The sequence below is a fragment of the Abramis brama genome (assembly GCF_963993115.1).
Source record: "Abramis brama genome assembly, chromosome: 13".
Classification (NCBI taxonomy): Eukaryota; Metazoa; Chordata; class Actinopteri; order Cypriniformes; family Leuciscidae; genus Abramis; species Abramis brama.
In genome coordinates, this window is record NC_139975.1 from 11,945,173 (window position 1) to 11,952,108 (window position 6,936).

The 6,936-nt window shown below is 34.4% G+C and overlaps 1 long non-coding RNA gene across 1 annotated transcript; it reads right to left on the minus strand.

Annotated features, from left to right (window-relative positions):
• Positions 1-886: 886 nt before the first annotated feature.
• LOC311095535 lies at positions 887-6,312 on the minus strand. Its single transcript, XR_014608853.1, has 3 exons — positions 4,683-6,312; positions 4,124-4,286; positions 887-1,917 (listed from the first exon to the last, which is right to left on the minus strand). It is a non-coding gene; the product is annotated as an uncharacterized lncRNA (long non-coding RNA).
• Positions 6,313-6,936: the final 624 nt, after the last annotated feature.

Below are 6,936 nucleotides of genomic sequence, written 5' to 3' on the forward strand. Positions count from 1 at the left end.
CAAGGGCAATAGTGACCCTTACACACTAAGTGAAATCTGACATAAGGTTAAAAAAATACATAACAAAAACAAATATTAAAACAAAAATATAAAAAAATTAACTAAAAGTAAGAATTAAAGCTAAAAAAATATAAATGTCAAAAACACCATACAGCTTGTTAAAGGCAAATCATGTAAGTTTAGCCTAGAGGTCGCTTATTCAAAACAATAACAAAGGTTGTGATGAGTGTGAATGAGCGTGGAATCATGGGAGTTGTAGTCTTCACCTCCACAACCGTTGGAAAGCAATCCGACGGGACTCAGGCAAAAATCATGATTATGGATGAGCTAATAAGTATTAAAGTTTTATTAATGTTACTGTGGTATGAAGCAGGGCGGGGAAGAGAGCCTGGGACATTTTACAGTACTGTTTTTATTATGCTTATATACCGCAGTCGGTCGCTGTTGCTCTATTCGTTTAGTTGTTAATGCATATCTTACGATTATAGTTATATTTTACATTCGCATTCTTCTTCCCTAAACTTGAACTATGTTACAGTAACGTTTGATCACTTAAATTTGCATTATCTTTTTTCATTCTAATGAAACAGCCACTAGTTCTGAATTACTACTCATACAGGTCACTTTATTTGACGAATTAAAATTGTGGGGTAGCACAGCGCTGTTTTAGGTCAAAAACAATCATACTAAAAATACGTTTGAGCGTGTTGAAAGTAATGTTGGTAACACTTTATTTTGATGGTCCCTTTTGAACAGTCTGTTGACTATAAGTAACTTTGCAATGTCAACTAACTCTCATTAGAGTATTAGTTAACTGTCTGCTTAATATTGCACTGTAAACCCGGATAAGTAGAATTTACTTAAAAAAACCAAGGTAACTCGTTGCCTTAAAATTTTTAAGTAATGAAGCATTAGTTGAATAAGTGAAATGGACTACGTTCAATGTACTTAAGCCCATAATGGAATGGAATAGAACATTTAAGTTGAATGTACTTATAACCGAGTTAAAGTAACTGAAGATACTTAGTTTAAACAATCATCCCCCACCCATTTATTTAACTCAGCTTGTTAAGTAAGCATTACTCCATTACCAATTCCACTAAATTGTATATTCTAACGTACCCAACTTAACTTTTAGCTCCTGAAACTCAAAATATCTTTCAATAAATAGAGCCATGTAAAATATTTTGCCATTGCCAGCCACATACTGTATTTTTACAGCACTAGTACAGTAAAAAGCATTATAGTACTCCACTGGAATTACCAAATACAGTATATACCACATACTTTTACAATATTAAACTTGTATACAGCAATAAATTGTATTTTACAGGGAATGCTGCTTTTATAATTACATAATTAAAATATTACATGTTAAGGTTTCATAAGAGTAGCCATACTAGGAAAAAGAAAACAACATTTTCTGGGTTTTAAAACATTTATTTTGGTTAAAAGCAAAGATCAGAAATTTGCCTTCTGTGAACATGTTGGCTGAATTTTTTTTAAACATAAAATGCAATTTTAACACTTTAACAACAAACAGGTAACACTTAGCGCTTAATTAAAGGGATAGTCCATCCAAAAATTTTAATTAGCCCATGATTTACTCACCCTCAAGTCATCCTAGGTCTATATGACATTCTTCTTTCAGACGAATACAATTGGAGTTCTATTAAAAATGTCCTGGCTCTTCCAAGCTTTATAATGGCAGTGAATTGCTGTTTCTGTTCTGAAGTCCATAAAAGTGCAAAGGAAATCCCATTCAAAGTCTGCAAGTTTTCGCAGAAGTGAGGAAACCTGTAGGCTTTCTGTGGTGTTCTTTTTTTGCACAACTTGGCCAGCTTTCTTTGAAGTTACTTGTCCTTTCTTTGTTTTTGATCCACGTTCAGGATTGATGTGAAGAAAGCGTCTAAAAGGCTGAAAAGAAAGGAAAAAAAACAATGAAATATTATGGACTGAGTTTATATATTTTGACAGAGATAGACAGCACAAAAGATGTGTAAATAAAAACCAGATATCGGTTTTAACGACTAATTTGTTTGGAAAAAACTGAACAACATGAAAAAAAAAAGCAATGTTGGATGTTGTGATCAATAACTGATATTTTTTCTGCCCTGGTTAAAATACATCAACTCAATGTGTCTGTTTACATGTGCACTGTCATAATAAATACTACTAACTAAACTTTTGAAAGTAGGGTTGCCAGATTTAAAGTTTTATTCTACAACTTTTGTCTACTCATCACCCAGCTCATTAACAATATCATCCCCTCATCAGGTCCCATCAGAGTATCAGTGGAAAGGCAGTCATAGACTCTCAGTTTATGTAGAGCACACATTGCCAGAATCCAGCCCAAACCTTTGTGACAGAAATAATTTAACTTTAATTGCAAGCCTTGCAATGTGAATTGCATACATGACTACATGATCATGTTAAACATGATATTTACCAGACTAAACATGTTTGCACCCAAAAATGAAAATTCTGTCATTATTACTCACCCTCAAGACTTTCGTTCATCTTCGGGACACAAATTAAGATATTTTTGATGAAATCTGGGAGGTTTCTGTCCCTCCATTGACATCAATGTCATTGCAACTGTCAAAGCCCAGAAAGGTGGTAAAAACATCAGTAAATAGTACATATAACTACAGTGGTTCAACCTTAATATTATGAAGTGACGAGAATACTTTTTGTGTGCAAAATAACCCCAAAATAACGACATTGTTGAATAATCTCTTCTTTTCCATGTCATTCTCCTACACTGTTGACGTAGTGCAAGCCAGTGCAGCGCTTATGGATTCTATATCAGAATGTAGGCTCACTATTGGCTAGCTCTTGGGTCATCACACACGACCAGAGTTGGCCAATAATAAGCCTACGTTCTGACGTAGAACCCAAAGCGCTGCACTGGCTTTTTTTCCAAGACTTGCACCTAGAAATCTAAAACAGGGTTTACATTCTCGAGCCACCAGACACATCCGTTTTGTGCAGATTAGTGGGCCGGAACGCTTTAAAGGGTAACTCTTGCCAAAATGCAACCTCTTTTTGTTAATCTACCCGAGGCAAACTTTCGTTTAAAAGCATAATTAGGATGGAAACGCCACTTTTAAGTTTGACCGTATTTTCGTTTTCGGTCAAATTGCCTTTTGAATGTGAGTGCTAGGGGCACGACTATTATAGCATTAAAAATAGCTATTTTTAAAACAACCAAGAAGGCTCGACACAACATGAAACTTTACTGGAAGTATCACCAGGGGCTCTACACATGAACTCCAGCATTGAGAACATTGTTTGTGTACAGAGTTTACTAAAAAGAAAGATTTTGAACAACTCACTGAAGCTGTGTACGCCGGCATTTTGACGGTCAAAAATAGTCTATCTAATAAATTTATTCAAGAGCTGCTGTAAAGCCTAAACAATCTATGTTACTGTACTTTCCTATTATCACTGTAAAGCTGCTTTGAAACAATCTATATTGTTAAAAGCACTATATAAATGAAGGTGACTTGACACTGTTTACACTACGTCAACAGCGTAGGAGAATGACGTGAAAGAGTAGAGATTGTTGAATAATGACGTTATTTTGTTTTTGTGCACAAAAGATATTCTCATCGCTTCATAATATTAAGGTTGCACCACTGTAGTTACATAGATTATTTAAACGATGTTTTGACTACCTTTCTGGGCCTTGAAAGTTGCAAAGACGTTGCTGTCTATGGGTGGTTCAGAAACCTCTCAGATTTCATCAAAAATATCTTAATTTGTGTTCTGAAGATGAATGAAGGTCTTACAGGTTTGGAAGAATTGGTTAGTAATTAATGACAGAATTTTCACTAATCATTTAACTGAAAACAACTTGCACTGACATATCTTAAAAAATGTGACTGCCACTGTTTTGTCTCAAGATGCACACCAGTAATGTTTTTTTTTTATTAGACATTTTTATAAAAGCTGCTTAAATATCCTAATTTTATTAAGGCCTAGACCTGGCTTAAGCTAAGCCCAGTATGGAAACCATGGCCATATTGTTTATACCAGTAGTCAGCTTAATAAATACTGTCAAGACAAGTCACAATTCAGTCCAATATTTATATGAATGGCAAATATGTCAATGACTAACCTCTGAACAAACTCAAGGTGCTGCCTCTTCCTGTACTGCAAACTGAACTCATAGGAGGAGGCAAACAGCGCTGCCAGGCCAGTGATGAAGATGCTGTGATCCTTTCCACACACACCTTGACCTTCCAAACGTAATATCCAGCACTGGTCGCATAGAGATTGACCTGTAATTGAAAAAATAAAAAATAAAAATAATTAATAAATAATATTAATAATTAAAATAACTAGTGTGAGTTTCACTGTGGTTCGATGTAGTTGTCTATTCATAATTTTATGAATTAAATTTTTCACCTAAACATTAAAATTGATTAGGGTTAGAACGTTAAAAGCACTGGCATATTATTTTGCTTGTTTTAAGCATAAACTCACTTAATTTTGACTTATTCTTTCAGAAAACAAGACAATTTTTACTTGTCTATTAAATGCTTCTTCATGTAAGAATTTTAGATATCTGGACTGGAAACAAGAAAAAAACACTAATTAAGAAAAACATATTTTGCAGTGGGGTGAGTAAATGATGGCTTTTCATTTTAGATTAAAACTACCCAATGTTTACATACCAAGCAATATAAAGTGTGGACTCTCTGGCAAATGTAGATTGCTGGACATCAGCTTTGCAAATTCCTGAAACAATTTTTAAAAAGGACAGCACAGCCATGATCAACAAAACCAAAACATAAAACATATTACAGATTAATGAGATTTGTTGAATAATCTCTACTTATCTGCTTTAAGGATAACACCGTCTAACTTCTCTTTGAATGGTGGGAGTAGTTGTAGGACCATGGCATGGCAATCAGGAATACTACATTTGAAAACAACATTAGGAACATGGATTTTCTTGTGCTAGCAAAATTCTGACAACGATTCAAAAGCACGATCACATAACTGACAGCATTATTTATTTATTTTTTTACCACATAGATAGACTATAACTTGTTTAGCACTTACATTAGCACTGGATTGTCATCAGATTGCAAAGCCTGAAACGAAAAAAAATATATGTATATATATATCAAAAGCGTGTCATGCAAATAACATGGTAAATGCATAGACTGTAAAAAATATGGTAAATGTTGCCTATTAGGCTATGTGAAATGTCGAAGTTAACGTTAACTGTTACTTGGTAAACAGGTGGAACAGAGTGAATGCTTGCGAGGCCGCGGTATAAACCGCGTTCGCAAAATCAAACCAAATACGTGGAAACAATGTAGAAATGCGAACGCAAAAATATATATACTGGCTTACCGTATCACTCAGTTGAACAATTTTCCCATCTTCTCAAACTCTAAATCCCACTTATCGTCACAGGCGCAGCTAGATAATTCAGATGATTCTTCCATCCATCTTCATGTAACGTTAATGTCGTCCATTTTCTGTTGCGCCTCAGGCAACTAACTGGTAGCTAAGTTACTGTTTGAAACACGAACCGAAGCTCACAAAATCTTAAAAATTGCTCACAGATTCGCAGACACTGTTTATCTTGATAGGCTAACATGAATAATTATTCTGTTCAGTTGAATGAATCTCGCTGACAAATCAAGTTTGCCTGTAGTAGTGTCTGCTCGCATCACATTTGAACTGAATTGAGCGCGAAAGAAATCAATCCCACAATGCAATACCTTTTCAGTATGATACTGTATTACGAATTTATCGGGTTGAAAACAGAAATGTGCTGTATATTTACAGCTGTTCTGTAAAAGATACAGCCTAATACTAGCTGTATTATGGAAATACACTACAATTCTGTAGGAAATTAGCAGTAAATTTACAAATGGTTACAGTGGACACAACAATAACGTCCAGAAATCACGAACTTACCCGTGACTCCATCTGGAAAATAATTCGCGATTTCGTATTTTGTTTTTGACCCTCTGAACATACCGTTGGACAGGCAAAACTTGGTGATATTAAGTTGTTTGAGCTCAAACACATAATTACAATAAGATAGGCCATTAAAAAGTACAGTTTACTCAGAATTCATAATTAATGTAAAGAAATGACACATGTTTAAGTAATACAAACTCAGTTTGTTTGAGTAGAAACTACTGATTGGACTTAAAAACTCAATTACAATAAGAAAGGACAAGAAAAAGTTCAGCTTAATCAGAATTAACAAGTAATGTAAATAAATTAGACACATTTAAGTAATATGAACTCAATCTCTTTGAGTTGAATCAAAATCTGGGTTTACAGTGTGGCTAACTCTTTATTGTGATGGTCCTCCAACAGACATTTTACTGACTATAATTAACCATGCAACTACATGTCAACTTATTCTAACCCTAACCCTACCAGTCTACTAATCCTCTACTAACACTAATTAAAGTTTGACATGTAGGTGCAATGTTACTTATAGTCAACAGAATGTGTAAAAGGGGCCATCAAAATAAAGTGAAACCGTTATGTTATAACGTTACTCTTTGCGTTAGCTCGGTGGATGGTATGTGACACTTGTTGCACACTTCAATAAGATAGATTGAGATTAGAATATATTAATAAAAGCTGGATGACATGTGTTGCTAAATGGCATGCAATTCATTTTAAAATATTTTATGGTGGAGAAAATGCTGTATTACAGCTCTTTCTGATTATGCTATGTTAGCCACTTGACAAAACAGTATTGCCTGCTTTACTTTTCGGGTACAAACATGTTACTCGTGGTAAATAAAAAAAAAAGAGATTCAAACAAGACTAACCTTGTTGAGCTATTTAACAATGATTCGTTTTCGGTCAATAAAGGTATCCAAACAGTTGCTCACCTGTCTAATAAAACGCATATTATATAAAGCGTCTTTGGTGTTTCCATGGTGT